The sequence below is a fragment of the Tyto alba genome, unplaced genomic scaffold (genome assembly GCF_018691265.1).
Source record: "Tyto alba isolate M040663 unplaced genomic scaffold, T.alba_DEE_v4.0 Super-Scaffold_48, whole genome shotgun sequence".
Lineage (NCBI taxonomy): Eukaryota > Metazoa > Chordata > Aves > Strigiformes > Tytonidae > Tyto > Tyto alba.
The window spans coordinates 24,555,786-24,574,458 of NW_024881324.1; the positions used below are offsets into that span (position 1 = coordinate 24,555,786).

Consider the following 18,673-nt stretch of genomic DNA (forward strand, 5'->3'; position numbering starts at 1 on the left):
AAAGTAGACAAAGGAGGCATGCCAGTGTAAATTTAGCCTAACGAGAAGGCAATCAGGTTCTCTATGACCAGCACCGAGAAGAATGTTAAAGCAATACTCGTCCAGCTGGCGATAAAGGATAACCTGTGCTGAACTGTAGAAATAAATGGAGGAAAAAACATGACTCACTAATATCCTTGACCTTTTTTCAAGACCAGATAAGAATAGTGGCAGCACCTGAAACCATTAGATATGAATACAGTGTTTTCTAGATGAGTTTGCCTTATCCCTTGAGAACTCTGAATATGGAGTGTTATGGCAAGAAATAAGCAAATTGGCCAGACAGGGAAGTGATTATGTCTAAAGCCAGAAGAAGAAAGGATATTTGAATTTATGTTTTTTTTTTTTTTTTTTTTCTTCACTCTTAACACGCTTACAGCATTAGGGACTGTAAGTGCTCTTTCACTTTGCTGTTGACGCTGTGTAGGGGTGAGGGATGCACAGACAGCTCAGAACAGTTACAAGAAAGGATTAGTAGCTGTTTTGCAAGAGGTTATTATTGCAACTTCTGGGAGTTGGTTTCAAAGGCAACTACAAGCATGAGTGTCTCTCATTTGCTCTCTGTAAAGAACAGTGCCTCTGTAGTCTCATGACATTTAGCATCAAATACCTCTACACTTTTTTTTCTGTTTTGGCCAGATAAGATTCTATAACCTCAAATCTTCTGTGTATATCCCTTTGTTTTGTGATTCCTTTGTGAAAGAAAGAAAACATCCCATTGAGCAAGAGAGAAACAGGGTAGAAAAACAGGGAGCTGTGCACAATTCAATCCTTTTTTTCCCTTCCACTGAATCCCTGCATGGCAGTGCACTGATGCAGCACCATAACCAACAGTCTGACGTCTGCAGCCTGCCAAGCTGAACCCAAAAAGATTGAGCATCATAAATCTCATCTTTTACCGTCTTTTTTTGGCTCTTTGTTTATACATATTTATTTAAAACTGGGTATTTTTTGATTTCAGCCCTGGGTTGGGGCCTCCCCTATGCTGCTGTGGTTTGTGTCCCTGGGCAGCTCCCAACCCCCGTCCCCTGTCTCCTCCTTGTCAACCTGCCACCCATTTGCTCTCCTTTTTTTTTTCTTGGGAGTAGTCTGTAATCTTCAAACACCTACTTCCCTTCTGTCCTCTCCGCTTTCCCTCTTCTGTGCCCGCCGAGGGGCTGCCTTCCAGAGCACATCCCGTTGCTGTTTGCAGGCAAGCAGCCCACCGTAATCATGACAGCAAGGTGCCCACCGCGGCAGATTTCTTCCTTGCAAACGAGAGGTGCTGTTCAGCAAGAGAAATGCTTGACTCGCAATCTTTTTGATGTTTGTGGGCTTTAAATTGAGGCCCGAGTTAAGCTCATGCACAGGTGTTTATCTCATATGAAGAATGCGAGCTTCGTAAAGCTGCAAGACTTTATCTAGCAAAGGGACCGTGCTTGCCTCTTCTTCTTCCTCCAGCCATACGGTTGCAGCAGCAGGGAATGTGCTGCCCGGCTATCTGTATTTCTCCTTTCGCATCCCACCGGGTCCGGGCCGGCTCCGGGTCAGTCTGGTTCAGAGAGACTTTTTCTCGGGGGGCTGGCATGTCGCAGTGCTGGCGGGACGTGGCTGTGGGTGCTCTGAAACTGCCGGTGACCCGGGGCTCCCTCTCGCTCTCACCCGAGCGGCGTTGTTTTGAATCCCTGTCCAGCACGATGCTGTGCAGGAGCAGCAGGGAAATTTTTCTCCCTGGATGCTGGCGGCTGATGGCACGTGGTAAATGCCTCCTGCCCTCACTGGTGGGTTTTTTTCAAGATGTGGCAAATGAAGGTCAGGGTGATTATTCTCCCACTAAGTCTTAAAGCCAATTTTGGGATCACAGACGAGAATAACATTGCCTACATTCCTCACATGCCTGTTGATCCTGCCATATAGGTCTCGCTGTAGCTGACCAGTGATGTTTTCTTACCTGCAAGGTCAGAGATAACGATGTTGGTGTGCTCAGAGAATCTAATCTCAGCAAAGCCTCTTTTGAATCAGAGGGTGCTTCTGCTCCTTGGTGTGTTCTTTCAAAGGCAATCCTTTAAGGGAACCTGGGAGAAACATGTCAAGCTCAGTCATTTGTACCTGGGCATGAATGCGTTGTGTGGAGAGGTCCAGGTTGTGAAGTAGTTGTTCAGTGCAGGCTTCAGACAGAAAGGTGTCCATTGTGAACCTGTGCATCACTTGAGGGACTTTGGAGATGTTTATAACCATTCTTAATATTATAAATATTTTTTAAATGCTATATATAATTTGGCTTCAAACACTTCTGGGTCATAACTAACTAAACTACTAGGTTTGTTTCGGATCAGGGATGGATGGCATGAATAGCACTGTGTGAGTCAGACCCATCACACGTTCTAAATTAAACTGGTGCTGAGCCAGCAATGATCTGAAGATTCTTTCTGAAAATCTCCCCACCTTATAGCAATTGCAGATAACATTTATACAGAGGTTGATAATGAAGAAAAAAATAGAGCAGAAGCTTGGAGAAGAATAAGGAAGCAACAAGCTGGCTGTATAACGGAAAGAATCAAATCGTGCAACTAGGAGAAAGTATTCTGAATAAACAAGTTACTGAAATAACAGTTTTAGTTGCAGGTAGTTTTTGACTTGGGTAGCACTCTCAAGAGTTCAGATGCAAATCTCTAAGTTTACCAAAGCAGGGTTGTCTGCTAACGAATGCAAATGGGTGTTTCCCTACCTAGGCACTCCAAGCTGCCTCAGGTATTACCACAAAGGGTTCCTGTTTACTGGCAGGGGGTGGAAAGAATAATATGAAATACATGAAGATGACATAGGAGGTCTTGGAGGATTTATCTGATGACCTGTCTCCCAGTAGAAATAATACATGCCTCAGGTGAGATTTCACCTGGGATACTTTGCACAGTTTTGGCCATACATACTTAAGAAAGGTCAATTCTAGCTTGTTCAGAAGACTAGGCAAAAGAAACCCCAGCTATTAGTTTCTCCATTATTTTTTTATCATCCTGTCTGAGAAGAAGAGACTGGGAGAGTTTGATTTCTTTATCCCAGCAAAGACAGGTAGAGCATGAATAAGGTTGTTTTCTGTAAGTAGCTAAGGGAAGATGTTAGCCTACCTGCAAAGCAGAGCAAACTGGGTATCAACAGCTGACTGTAAACAGACAGCGAGTGCTTTTAAGCTGGAAATGGGGAAGGCTCCAGGCTACCAGAAGAATAAATCTCTGGAAAGAGCAGGAGCAGGAAAGCTGAGCTACTTGTTTTTAAGATTGTTAATGAAAGTCACGCTATTGCATGTGTGCCTGGAGCACAGCGGAGGAGCGAAGCCTACACCCTTGGAAGTTGTTTCCATTCCCTGTGTGATGGGAACAAGGAGGGAAAGCAGAACTTGGTACAGACAACTATTCTTTTATATATATTTATTTATCTCCAATATGTGATCCATATATACACAAAATGGAATGAGTGGAGCTGCAAGACAGCAGGTGCTCTGGCTTCAGCTTATACTGTCCAGTGATTACCCAAGATAACCTGCTATTGCAGTTTAAGCCCTAATTTTGAATGCTTTTCTCTTCTTATTGAAAATTTTGTAATCTCCCTGAATATGCCGTTGTTCTAAAATACTATTTTTTTAATGTCTCTTTTTTTTTTTTTTTTTTTTTTCTTGTTTTTAAAAGCATTGCTTACTTGAGACCTCCACGAACCCTGTTCTCTCTGAGGAACGGCAGTTCATTGGGATGCATGATTCCCAAAAACGTGAGGTGTCCCCTCACCCAGGGCCGTGGAGGCAGGGTGGCTGTTTCTGCGAGGCTGATATTGCTGCTGCTGCTGGCACTGGTGAACAAACGAAGCTGTGTTCGTTTTCTGCTCCAGCAGAATGAGCGGGCGTTGGGGGACAGGACAGAAGAAGGATGAGCTTGGGGACGGAGGTTGTTCAGTCGAATGAGGAAAAATATAACGAGAGAAGACAATGTATATTCAGGTTCATAAAGAAGTGCTTTCAATGATAACACGTTAAACAAAATGTGGAAGGGTTTGGCAATGCCCTTTTATTGCTGTTCACAGGACGGCTTATCTGTTCATTTTTTTCTGTTTTGAATGCTAATGATAACTCAAAGCTAAATGTCAATGTTTGCTTTCTTGTTGCCATTGACCCTTATGAGGACAATCTCAAAACATTAAATACCTTCCCATTTTCTCATTGCTTATGTCTTCTCCCAGCGTTCCAAATAGCAGGCTGGTGTTGTGATTTGAAAATCCTTTTAAACATTGCTGCTGTAGCATATTCTTAGTAAAAGACAAGAGTTCCAAAAATACGCTGGAGAGGGAAGCATCCAGACTGTGCTCAGAGCACCAGGGGAGAAATGCTTAATTCCCATCAGCCACTTTGAAAGTCTCGGTCTGTATATTTCCATCTGTTTGGATTAGGCTGCTTTGGTCCTTCTGAAAGCAAAGCAACCACTAATGCAGTAATGAGATATTAAAAGAAAAAAAAATTATCACAAGTTTTGTAAGACATGTTACCTTCAGAAATGTGGGCATTTTAGAAATGTGGGCATTAGATTTGTTGGCCTCTGCATAAATGCAGCAACTAAGAAGCCATATTGGTGTTGCTCTTGTTAATTAAGAATGTGATTTAAATATGTTTTCATGATGTGACTAGAACAATGCGTCCTGTAAGGAGAGCAAATGCTGAAACATGAGAGGCTTACTTCTGTATCTGAGAGATTAAGCATTTTCATCTGGTTGAGTTGAGGTTGAGTGAAAAGGGAGTTTTATTTGACTTGAGGGCTTCTGTGTTCTCTTTAGCTACACCATGTACGTGCAAGTGTCCGAATGCTGATTGAGCACAGTCTAATTACTCTGCTGACAGCAGATGAAAGCAAACGGCCAGGCCATGAGGTGTGTCGTACCTGCTTTGACCTGGGGCCGTCATCTGGCCCTACTCCCTGTTCAACCGCGCTGAGGAGGGACAGCCAGCGAGAGGGGGAGGCAAAAGGTTCATTTCTGACACTGCCGTATGCGCAGAGAGGTGAATCCTCTTTATAAAGGCTGTTGACCTCCTTCTTTGTTTGTTTTTGGTTTTTTTTTTTTTTTAATCAGGGCAGAACTCATTCTTCCACAAATAAAGTGTCAGATCTATTTGCTTTATACTTACATCCTAGACTCGGAAAGGTTGAAATCTTTCTGCAGCATAGCTGTTCCCTTTTCGTCTCTGTGGCCACTGTTCACTGTCAGGCTGTTGCATAGGAAAATGGGTGCAGATTTGGCATCTCCCTGAATATGTTCCCTCCTTGAATAGTTATTATGCTCCCCATAGCCATAGGTCGGTAGCAATGTCCTTAGAAAGTGGAAAACTGATTTTTTTTTTTTTTTTCCTTCCCCAGTCTTTTTAAAAGACTGATCTTTTCCATTCGCTGTTGGTAGTGAATTAGAAATTTGCTGTATCATTGTTAACCCAGCAGAAGACAGACAGTCTGGAAATAGAAATTGCTGCAGCCTATGCAGAGATGTCAGCTGTTGCTCAATGACATTATGAAACTGTGAAGTCATCAGAAATAATCCTCACTTGGAACGTGAATATCAGGCACAGTGGTGGGTTTCCAAAATGAAAATAGAGAGACAGAGGTCTGGGAAAAAGAAAGAAGAGGAATATCACCTGACATAAAAGTGGCTCCAGTTCTTTTTGGCTCACTGGAAGTTTTTGGCTGTCTGTAATATCTGATACCCACAGAAAAGATACCTGAAGATCCATGACCAGTAAGTGCACTCCTAATCCAAGACGGTCTGTAGAGTTTCCATATGCTCGGTGGGAACTTTCTGCACATTAACATTGAAGCCATGCAAAAACATGACCCTTGAAAGTGAGCAGGAGGAGGCGATTTAGGAAAGGATAACTTATCTTGTTAATGACACCAAAGAATAAGACACTCAGGAGGAAACCCAATAGCGTCAGCGGTAAAGGTCCCGTTACCACTGTCAAGGATGAAAAGGAAGGCCTTTAAGAAAAAGAGGCAATAAATTTGCTTTCCAACTCCTTTATCACCCATTACATAAAAAGCCTGAGGGAACGAGATCTTACAATTGGAAAGAGTCTTAATGGCCCAAAACTCAGCCCAGACCTTGGAACAAAAGCTATAGTCATCACATTTCTTTGCTTTCTGGACAAAGAACTTGTTATGTAAAAAGCAGAATAAAACTCAAGAGCCTGGGATATGCCAATAAGCAAATCTCCCTTTACTTGAACAATAAAAGATCAGGAGAGAGGAACAAATGCAAGGCTTCAAACAGCAATCTGTTAACCCATCAGACCAATGTGGATTTAAGATGAAGGTCCACCAGTTTTTCACCTACAGGGAGTGACACCGCCTGTGCCCCTGCAGTTTCTCCTGTCACATCAAGGCTGGTGGCTCTGATAATTCCACAGCTTCTGTCAGCAGTTAGTGGTGTTGTAAAAGTGAGGGGTATCTGCTTGTTCATGTAGCATGATTCAGCTTCTTTCGCTTCCAATAACGTAGAGCTGAAATCACTGCTGAATGCTGATGGCGTATTAGTGCTGTTTCAGAAGAGAAAGAGCGAAGTTAGTAGTTGAAACACTTGTTAATGTATTGCTGCCTCAGAAATACCTTTGTTTTGTTCTAACTGTATCACCAGGACTTGTTGGCCATGGACCAAAAAGTCAGCAATGAAGGAGAAAGAAGGTAGCTGGCAGTCATCATTGGCAGAGAAAGATACAGCAGCAGCGTGTGAAAAAGCATCTTTACTTACAAACTATTACCAGAAAATCCTAATGAGGTTGCAGGATGTCAGCTGTAGAAAGCAGTAGCCAAATTTCACAGATTTTAATGTAACTAACAAAACGAAGCAAATTTTATTTTTTTTTTTTTTTTTTTTTTTTTTTAACTGCTCCAGTAGCCTGAACTTTATTTGTAACCAAAGGGTATTCCTGTGAAGAAATTGGTATAGTTCTGGTAACATGCAGAGCTCCCAGAAGAGATGAGGAAACCCCTGCATCTGCCTTCACTGCTGTTGTGGTTTAACTCCAGGCGGCAGCTCGCTCCTCTCTCCTGGTGGGATAGGGCAGGGAATCGGAAGGGTAAAAGTGAGAAAACCCATCAGTTGAGATAAAGATGGTCTAACAGGTAAAGCAGAAGCCACACGCAAAAGCAAAGCAAGGGATTCATTCCCCACTCCCCACGGGCAGGCGGGGGCTCAGCCCCCCCCCAGGACAGCCGGGCTCCATCACACGTAACGGTGCCTTGGGAAGGGAGACGCCGTCACTCCGAATGTCCCTCCCCATCCTTCTTCTTTCCCCAGCTTTATATGCTAAGCATGACGTCCTATGGTGTGGAATACCCCTTTGGTCTCATTTGGGGTCAGCTGTCCTGGCTGTGTCCCCCCCCGGCCCACCCATGAGTGGGGTGAGGAGCAGAAAAGGCCTTGGCGCCGTGTAAGCACTGCTCAGCAGTAACTAAAACATCCCTGAATCATCAACGGTGTTTCCAGTACAAATCCAAAACAAAGCCCCGTGCTAGCTACTGTGAAGAAAATGAACTCTCCCAGCCACAGCCAGCACACCTGGGAGCCCAAGAAGGGTTGTCTGCGATGAACTCCATCAGAAGTCATTTCTGCCCACTGGCAGAGCCGGACGGTGGCCGCTGGGAAGAACAAGCTCAGACCTGATTCTCACTATAAAGAAATGTGAGATGTTTTCTAGGAATAAAACTCAGATAAAGCTGATCCCTCATAACATTAATTCCATGAAAATTAAATTTAAGGCAGCGATTCAAGCAAGCATGTAGTTTCTATTTGAAACTCTAAATTGGGAACTACCTTACATGAATAATTCTATTTTCCATGATTTTCCCAACAGATAGATGATTATATTACTTACAGAAGAGCAGCAAGACATACAGCTGACTATAACCATTTTTAACATCATTAAAGAAGAGAGGAAGACTAGTTAGGGCCATGAGGCAGGCTGCTCTGAAGCTACAGCCAATACATTTCACTCCTTTTTTGAAGACAGATAAAGAACCAGTGTTTCAATACTGTATCAATTGTATTTCTAAAAGTACTAGCAGGAACAGAAAACAGCATTAGTCTAGCCAAATTCACTAAGAGGTAGCGAACAGACCTCAGGTCAAGATGGGGAAGACTATACAACAGCTGTGGAGATCAAGAGGCGTCATTTGCAGTATAACGCCTCAGAAGAAAAGATTAAAGAAAAAAGTTACAGATGATGAGATGATATAACCCTGCACAAATGTGCAGTCATACTCAAAACAAAACAAAAAAAAAATTCCCCCACAACACAAGTGATTTACTTGATTCATCTACATTTAGGGAATCTGTGTTTCAGCCTTTTACTATAGAATTTCAGTATCTCATAAGCAGCAAACATGCAGACTTACATAAGTCTTAACATAAAAATTAAGTGTGCTTATGCAGTAAAAGGCATTTTTTTCTTTACGATATCTTGAGTCAAATAGTGTGTCTGTGTCCAGAGAATTTAGGCTTCGAAGACAGGACAATTTCTGTGTTTAAATAAGCATTGCTGTAGTTTACTTACAGTATTCTGTATTTTAACACCATGTTTCATTCTAGATCACATAGACTGTAGTTTCTTAGTATCTAGAACACCTGGCATCTTCTGTTTAAAAAGAACTGCAGAAAGTACTAATTGTTTTCTTCTAATGTTCTTTCTAGTTCCTTTGAAACCACAACTGTAATCCCTTATTTGATGTTACAGCAGAGGTCGGAAAAGATTGTTTCCTCCAGAAACCTGAAGAGGCACCTTTTCAATGGAGCTCATTGCTTCTAAAGTTTGCACTGCGCCTGCTAATAAATAACCACCTCCTATTTCTATGCAGATACTCTTGATCGCGTGTATCTGAGTCATGCTTCTTCTGGAAACATCTGTAGTAAATTCTCCAAATAGCGAGCTGACCTGACGCTACGCTCAACAGCCACCAATTCCCCGCTTCCTTTACTGGGGTATCACTGATACCAGTGACGCTGCTGTAGTCCCAGCTTAGATGTCAGCGCGAGCGTAATTCACAGCCCTGTGGTCACTGTCCTTTAAGATGGAAAATGAATAAAATACCTCCCTCAGAGAACCTCATAATCATAAGGAAATTCCCTCTATTTCACCCAAAACCCCTCCCCTCCCCGCCAGATCTCAGGACTTGCTGCTCAAACGGCACCGAAGTTTCTTTCCTTCCCTCGCCCAGCCGTCGCTGGGAACCGCTGAGGGATGGTCACACCGCTGACACTCCTGCTCTCACCTGGGTCCCAAAGCTGTCCCTGGCAACTGTGCAGCTAGCCAAGCCAGAACTTAGGTCACCTGTGAACTGGGGAGCAGTGACAAACAAGAGAACTTAGTGACAGCACGGGCACTGCAGCTGCTTCCTTGTAGAAGAAAGCTCATTAGCGTTAAAACTGTTTTTTGCTTAAATAACTGGTTTACTTGTTAGGTCATCAGCTGAGGAAGTAAAAGTTAGGGACAGGAGTGCTGTAAACAAATAAAATGGTGATTATAATTAACTGCTGAATGTTTGTCACAATTAAGAACTTTGCTTTCAGATTCTTCTTCGCCGTTAGTGGCTGTCACCGTTTCTCCTGTCCTACCTAATATGTGGAATTGTGTGATGCAAGTCACTTGCTGCGTTGCTCAATTTCTTCCTCCCTGATCCATGAATGCTTACCTGATCTAAAAATAAATGCAAATTAGTTTGCAAATTCTGTCCTTGTGCTGCAGGCTGTTAGGTAGAAGCGAGTTCAGCCAATCGTGTATGTGTGATAAAATGAAATCTGTGCATTGATTTTTTTACTGCTTTGAACTCTAGGCCACTGTGTATTTCTGGCCGCTGCTAACAGAACGGGGCTGTATCTGACAACAGAAGTGGACTTTAAAAGGCGCAATATAAATAAGATATTTGGAATGTGCCCAAGGAGGTGCGCTCCTTTTTCCCCTCAAGTTTTTCACTTCACGGTTTGTGACAACCAGCCTCCCGCTCTTCACCGAAACGGCGAGAATTTTGCCCCTTTTGCCAAAATTCAACTCGGTGTTTTTGAACTGAAGGAACGATGCGAACTGAGGAAACGGGCTCCCTTGAAAACAGTTCCGCTGCTGTGGGCGCGACAGCTCGGCAGCAGGCGCCGTGGTGCTGGCTGCCCGGTGGTGGGGCTCGTGCCGGCTAAAGACAAAAAGCACGAAGTCATACGTGAAGTTAAAATACCTCCCTTCCCCCCCCCCCTTGCCCCACCACGCCGAAAAGAAAGATGGGCGTTGAGGTGGCTGAGGCTGGCCGCACCAGGTGAACGCGGTGTTGCGCCGTTGTGCTTTCCGTGCGGCGGGCACGAGTGCCGGCGGCGGTGGACCGGGTGTTGTGGTTTGGGCCTGGTTGGCAGCCAACCACAATGCAGCAGCTCTCTCTCCCTTCCCCTCCGGCAATGAGAAGGGACAGAGAGCCAGGCTTGGGGTTCAAGATAGGACTGGGATGGGGGAAGATCCCCCTTTTATGATCACGAGCAAAAGGCAGACTCGTTAGGGGAATTAAAAAAAGAACATACATTTATTACAGACACTAACAACACATAACAGAGTAGGACAGTGAGAGGCATTGCCACATCTTGAGAACACCTTCCCCCCACCCCTCCCTTCTTCCCGGGCTCAGCTCTGCTCCCGATATCTCTACCTCCTCCCCCAGTGGCGCAGGGGCAGGGAATGGGGGGTGCAGTCAGTGCTGCCACTTCCTTCATCTTCGGTGAGGGGAGTGTCCAAAACCTGTTCCTCCCTGCTCCATCGTGGTCCCCCTCTCACAGGAGACAGACCTCCACAAACTTTCTCTGACTTGAATTCCTCCCACGGGCCGCAGCGTTCCCCACACTGCTCCGTCATGGGTCACTAACTTCCTCCGACTGGATTCCCTCCCACGGCTGCAGCCCTTCCCGAGCTGCTCCGGCGTGGGACTCCCCCCATGCTGCAATCCTCCCAGTGCTGAATTACAGCAGTGGGGCTGCCTTTTCCCACGAGACCCCGGCCTTCTTCGGGCACAGCACCTTGATCAGCTGAGCAGGAACAACAGGCTGTAAATCAGTGTCTGCTCCACCATAGATCTCCATGGGTGGCAGGGGGGGCCGCCCTGCCGTCTCCCCACAGGATACAGGGGGGTCTCTGCTCCGGCACACCTCCCCCCTCCTTTCTTCCTCCGTTCCTCCACTGACCTTGGTGTTCATGCAGCTGCCCCAACTCCTCCTCACCAGTCCCACTGCTCCTCACCACGTCCCTTCTTAAATACATTATCGCAGAGGCGCAGCCGATTGGCTCAATTTCCCAAACAGAAGTGGAGCTGGCTTGGAGCCGGGGGAGCTTCGAGAAGCTTCTCCCAGGGGGCCGCCCCTATAGCCCCCTCCCCTGCCACCAAAAAACTCCACCATTCACTCAACCCAGGACACCGGAGAAAGGATTTCTCGCTTGTGGCTGTTGGGGACGGTGCGACTTGTGAGCTGCGTTGTGGGGATGATGAGCTCTGTGCATCACACAGCAAGTGCCATTTTGGTTGTAAGCCCAGTCCCCTCTTCTGCTCTCTTAATTACTCCCACAGTCCACATTCAGCTGCAGTTGCAAGCAGTGATGTCGCAAGGGCGTCTGCAGGAGGTCACTAAACCTCGGTGACCCTTGGTTATCAGGGACAACTTATCTTGCCAGCCTTTTTCAAGAGAAGAAGAGATGCAGAAGGCAAAGCTATGCCAGTGAAGGTCCCTGAAGACTTTAAAGGCCCCCAAAGTCCCTAGCAAACAATGATCAAAAGGAAGAATTTCCAAAGCTGGGAAACGCAAACAGAAATTTTTGGCTTGTCTAACTCTGTTTATTCCTTGTGCAACTGTAACAGAAACTTTTGCAAAATCTCTGTGCTGTATCTCAGCTGTATCTGCTCCAGCACCTAGAAACCACCAACCAGCAAATGCACAGAAAAGGGAAAGTCTAGTGCTTCAGCAAATGGGGATGGTTGTGCGTGCGTGTGTGTGTAAAGGCAGGCATGTGGGATTGTACAGAGATAGGAATAGCTCTGACCAGACACTTGGACCATGAAGTTCAGCTTTCTTACATGTTAACAGACTGAATTTGTGTGAAAGAAGTATGTCTCAGGGCATCTGGGGAGAGGGAAAAAGGTTCACCCCTAGAGCTACACCAGGCCAAGGGAAAACAAAGATGTACCGGTCCATATCCAAACTCAGTTTTCTGGCAAGCATAAAGTTCTGGAAATTTTACAAGTCTGTATCATCATCTAATAAAAAATTGTGATACACTGCAGTTGACTGGACACATGGTCTGCCCAGAGCTCTGGGGCAGCAGCAAGCAGGTCCAAATTTTAAAGCCTGTTTGTTCATTTGTTCTCTCTCTCACATGCTGATGTTATCAGTGATGACTGATACTTAAGAATCAGATTTTAGGTTAGTATTTGTTAATAGGTAAACCTACATGTTCAAATAACCAGTCATTCTCAACAGTTAACAAAGTAATTATTAGCATGGCATGATTTATGCAGTGTTAACATCGCTTAAGGATGATGTCCTCTACTGCCTCTTGTGAAATTTTGTTTCAGGCGATAGAGACATTATCTACAGTATTTCTTCCATTTTACCTTAATTCTTATTCCATCTTGGTTTAAGCCAGTTTTCATAAGACCCTGGTTTGTCTTTGTCTCTTTGGACAACCTACAGCTGAATTAGTGTTTGTCAGGCAAGGTTATGCAATTTCACATATTGTCTTAGGGGTCTGAATACTAAGTCATTCAGCATAAATGTAACTGTTTCAGCTCCAGGAATCTGGAAGCTTTCTCATTTGTGAGGTGTTTTGATTCCTGCCTCAAAGTCACCAGCAGATTTGATACCATTGGGCATCTCCCTGCGAGTAAGGAAGAACACTTGCAATTGTAAAAATACAACAATATTCAGCTAGAACCTCCTGATATTTCCAAGAAAGTCTAATCTGATAAGTTACCTGACATTTCTCCCTTTAACTCCCAAGTATCAAATCCATCCTACCCCATGTCTTTTTCTGGAGTGTTTTTTCCTGCCTTTCTCGTGGACAGTTTCCTGTGGCCTCACCTATTTCTTGACAATTCGGCCGCTCCCTTCGGAAGAATTTGTGTATTTTCCATTTACAAGCAGGATAAATCTCTCTTCCATGCTACCCCTTTTAATTCCTACTCTGTAGTAGCTGAATTTGTAGACCTTGTCATATGCCACATACCTATCTAAAGCTCTGAGGAAGATGGGAAAAGTGGTAAAGAAAGAATATGGTCCTTGCCTCGCTTTAGTTCTGGGGAGAACCAGACATTATTGTTCTTTTTAGAGGACACCGAGTTCTCATTATTGATACTTTAAGGGAAATGTGCATAGAAATGGTTATGTGACTAGCACGCCTGGAAGTATGCACTGGGATAAAAGTGGCTTACAATCCTACCAAACATGTTGTACTCTCTTTGGTGATTTGAGTGAACAGTGGATTAGGTAAATATGTTGAGTTGCATAACAGAACAAGGGAGAGACAAAGATCTTTTGCTTGTATGATTGTCCAACTGGCTGTGAGTGACAGCACAAATTGAGTTAAACATACAGACTTCATCATTTGTAAGCATAGATGTTTTACAGTTAACTTTTTCACTTCCACAGTATTTTGGAAAGGCATGGGAATAGCTTCACTCAATGTTACTGCTTTCTGTATGGAGGAAAAGAGGAAAGCAAGGTTCATAATTCCACAATGCAGGAATAAGCATTCTCTGCAGTCTTAATATTTATTTTTTGTTGTCATTTAAAAAAACACCTGTGGAGCCAATTTTCTCTCTTTTATCCCGGGTAATAACCAACCCACTGTTGATTTCAGCAACGGCCATGAGGTGAAAATGATACTATAAATATTTCTAAAAGGAGAATCAAGGCCTCAGATTTTTCCACCCAATGCAATAACCCTAAACGTCACAAATTATTTAGATTTGCCATATATTAATTTAAAAATAGAAAGCCAAAATGGACCATGTGCTTGAGCAGTGTCTTAGAAGAAGTCTGCAAGTAATACTGTCATGATCAGTGTCAGTCTGGTGCTTGCACATGATGCATATGAGCAGATGCTTGTAGTGCTCTGTTGACTTCAAAGCAGGTTTGTTCATGCCTCAGGAGATTATTTCATGGTCAGGCTTGAAGACACTCAGTACCAATCGAGTGTGGCTGAATGTGGATCAGAGGTAGAACAGCAAAAGGCACCGAGCATGGTTTACAGATCCAGTCTCAGGTGAGCGTGTTCTTGTGTCACAGCCCGGGATGCCAAAATGCATATTTTGTCCAACGTGATCCAGAGTGAGTGAGTTTTACTCTCATCTTGATCCAGAGTGAGTTTTACTCTCATCTTCCCTTGTCCCATGCAGCCTTTCCCACAGTACTTCCTACTCATCTGTGCTTCTCTTCACCTTCCTCAGCACCTTCACCTACCTCTCTCCCATTTTCCTGATGGCCCTTGGGTATCAGCTGATTGACAAGCTGCTGGCCTGCCAGTGCTCTGAACAGCTCATTTGCAAGAGCTGACTTGTCTAATGTCTTCAGTTCATGAGTAAGCCCTTGAATTCACTACTGACATCCGTTTAATTTCAGTGAAATTCATTCCATCATCCACAGTGGCTACTCCCTGGCAAAGCTTAAAGCCTTTGCTTTCCTCTTACCTTTTTCTTCCCTTTAGTCTGTATCGCAGTTCGCTGCTCTTCACTGCACACCCTGTCCCTCGTTAGTCTCCTTCACAACTTTTGTTTATTCATTTTCCGTTTTATCATAACCATCTGTTATCGCAGACTCCTCTTTTAATATTTGCCTTTGTAACCGTACCTGTTTTCACAGGCTTTCTTACTGGTGCTGCCTGACAACTGTGCATCTGACCTCTCCGCATTTGCTCATGCGAATCGATGCCGATGCTCTATTTATCACCCCTTCCAAACCACAAATTCTTTCCTCGAAACAAATATTGTCAAAAGAGAAAAGAGACCGAGTGAGACCGTTGGTAGGAAAAACACATCCAAATGAACATATGTTATTTTGCGGCGTGTCCTGTATGTCATTGAAATACTTTCTGGCATATGCAGGAACTGCCCAGGACACGTGGCTTTGCTACCTTGCCTTCTGTCCAGCTGACGGCCTCTCTAGCCCCGCTGGCTGTTCTTCTTCCCCTAGCGACAGTATTTGTGTTGCTATTGCGATGGCAGTGCCGGGTAACAGGATCCCATATTTACATGTACAGCAGTGCATGGCTCTTGCCCTGGCCCTGCTCTAGGAGTAGGGTCTCTTGCTCCATACGCTGAACCTCTGCAATTATTTATATGGTTTCTAAAGAGAGTCAAAACCTTGTTGGAAAAAAGGGTAAGCCGCTGTTAATTTGTATTTTGTTAAGTTAATACTATTCCCAAGTTTCCTTTTGTCACTAAAAAAACATTCACTCTACTAGTCTGGGTAGAATTCACAGGGATGATCAGCAATTACAAGCAGATCACGATTACTAATTCACTGCAGCATTCCTGGAACATGCTGTTTCCATTCCTGGATTGTTACATTGGCATTTAAATTATTAAAGCTGCATAATAACAAGTCCAAAATTCCCCCTGGAGGACCCTGAAACATTCTGACATTTCTATTAATGCAAATACCTCAAAAAGACTTAAAAAAAAAGTTTTAATGAAGTACTGTAGGACCACGCAATCGTGCTAATAGGTTAACTACATGTCCACTCAGTGTAGGAAAAGATGAGCAAATTTAAAGTAAAGAGAGCTTGTCGGGATGTCTTTGAGAGCATTTTTCATTTCTTTGTTCAGATATGTAGGCTTCTCAAGCCAAATTGAGTCCTCTTGAGTTATTATTTTTAAGGAGGGCGTTAGGATTGATTTAGTACAAATTCTTTACGGCATAGCTTTGTAATGTGTTTTTCCCGTCTTGCTCTTTTACCCCCATACACGTGACTCGTATTGGACCGAAACTGATTACGGCGTCCACGTTACGGCGTTTCGTCTCAGACCGCTTCCTTCCCTCCCCCGCGCAGGGCTGGGATGTTGTGCTTGGCTGCCTCTTGCAGGGGCCCGGAGGTGCAGAGGGCCAACGTGTCCCGTCCCCCCTCCCCGGTTTTGTGCCGGTGGTGCCAGGGGAGGCACCTCCCTGCGGCCCGCAGCCCGACGGGTCACGAGCGCCGTGCCTGCTGCTGCTGCTTTTTTTTTTTTTTTTCCACCTGAATTTCGGTTTCGTTGCGATCGCTTTTTCTGCAAGTGCAGAAGCCTCTCCAGAAGAAAACAAACAAGTTCGCTCGGCGATGGAGGACCTGGCCCAGTATCGGCTGAAGCCAAAGAAATGTTTCCGTTGGCTTAAGTGGAGGCTGGGTCGGAGGAGGAGGAGGAGGAGGAGGAGGAGGAGGAGGAGTGCCAGGGGGGCTGTGTCAGGCAGCCGCCTTGCTCCGGGCCGTGCGGGCAGCTTCCAGCACCTCCGCAACCAGCGCTGGCTTTCTGAATCTGTGTTTTAAAGAAAAGAGCAATGGTTGGTCATATACGACATTGCAGTGCGCTAAAAAAGCTATTGAGCAAGACATGACATTTATTTCGCTGTGAGATTTCTCGTCACGTGTTGTCCTGAAAGGGTACGCAGCAAAACATAATCCACCGGTAAGGACCTTGCTCTTGGGACACAGGGAGTCTGAGATGTCTCTTGATCCCTCGGGACCTGTCTTATTTTTAAGATTATCCCTATCTCGTAGTTCCTTGTCCTGAACTTTCTGGACTACTTACCCATGCAGTATTTGTAGCTTGCGTGCCTTCTGCTCTTCCCGTGGGAAATCTTTTAAGATTTACACTGGGAGCTGAAGGGGGGAAGATGAACAAAAGTAATGGTGGGCAGCTTGGTGGGATGGCTCCTGCCGTTGAATGACGAAACGCACTCGAGGTGAGAAACCTGCTTTTTAGGAGAGGCCGGACTGAGGCTGGTGCTCCTGCCTGCTGAAGGGGAACAGCCCAGCACGGTGATAAGGAGAGGATTGGGAAGGTAATAAATACCCTGGCCTGGCATCAGCTGAGTGATTTAGGCTGCCTGCTGCTGCTGCTGAGAGCCCGTAGCAGCTGGGTGCCTCATTCTCTGGAGGGTTTTTGGAAAAAAACCTCTCTCTCCTAATTGCACTGAGGAAAAACACTAACTGGAGTGTCAGCTCAAGTATACTTTTAAAAAACAGATCAATTAGTGCAATTTGTTCAATGTCAATTTATTAATTTCTGTGTGCATATCGTAGAAATTATTTGGTTGGCCACCTCAGAAAGTACCTGAAGGTTTACAGATGTAAGAGCGTGACTTAATGTCGTTTGTACCAAAAAAATTAATTCTGCAAATGCTGAATGATCTGGGCTTGTCATTTTTTCTTGTCACCACTGTTTACAAGCAGACCAGTGTTCCATGTATAGGTTTTCTTCTTTTAAATATCTTCACAGAAGACAGATTACTTCTCATAATCTTAGGTGTGTATTTTGTGCATAGGATTCTTACCTCAAAGCACACCTCAAATATCAGTAAATGTCCTCTGAGGTAGCTTAGTAGCATTTCAAGTGGTTTGAATAAGGAGTAAATTTGTGTTATTAACACCGGGGCAACCAGTGTCCCTCTGGTTGTCCATCAGTGTCCACTCAGTTGTCCATCTAGTCTAGCAACTCCTTCTGACAGTTACTAACATTTGTTAGAAGCTGATGCTGATGGACATTTGTAGAATGACTTGTCCAATGTGGAGGTTCTGTCAGTCTTCGGCAGTGGCACTGCAGTGGACACGGGGGCTCCCATATTGACGCGGGGGATCATCCTGTGTGTGTAAAAGCTCTCATACTGCTTAGCATCAGTTTCTTTTTATTCTGTAAAATATAAAAATTAAAAATAATTTAGGATTCAGATTTGATGAACTTCAGTTTCTTTAAACTTGTATTATGCAGAGCCTTGCACGGACCCTTTTTTTTGTAGGCTGCACTCAGCTGTCTTTCTGCATGAAGATGCCTTACTCCTCCTGCCAGGGTGCAAAGCCTCCTATCACTCTCTGAAACTCACAGCTTTTGCGTATAGAAATCAGGTATCCAAATCCACAAGTGAAGGTCAGCACGGAGTGTTCTTTGTTTCTATACAACTATTGCATTTTCCACCATGTGGTTTCTACATACTTAAAAATCTCAACGGACATTGAAAAGACATTATTATAATGAAGGCCATTAAAGTCCATGGCTGGACAAGAAACAGGACCCACTTTCTTCACTTCAGACCATGTCCTTAAAAACCCCGGGCCATCTTTTCTCTCTGTTAAACAGTTCATCCTTCAGCAAGACACTGTCACATGCTGATCTTTATTTTTAATAGTCTTTGCTTATATCTGCTGCCAACTGAATGTGTGCATCCCTACAAATAATCACATCTCTGTCTATTACACCTGGATTATCTGTGGGCCTCTATCGGAGGCTTGCGTTTTTCTCAGCTGTGATAGAGCAGCAAAGTCCTTTACCTATTAAAACAGTATTTAAATGAAACTTAAGAGGAGCAGACGTCACTTTCTGGTGGAGAGCAGGCCTTGGATACAGAGCTCTTCTTTTGCACATGG

General features: G+C 44.4%; 1 protein-coding gene across 1 annotated transcript in view; it reads left to right on the forward strand.

The window, feature by feature from the left end:
* The window catches only part of ANKH (ANKH inorganic pyrophosphate transport regulator), a 104,527-nt gene that overhangs the window by 13,019 nt on the left and 72,835 nt on the right, over positions 1 to 18,673 (forward strand). The window lies entirely within an intron of this gene.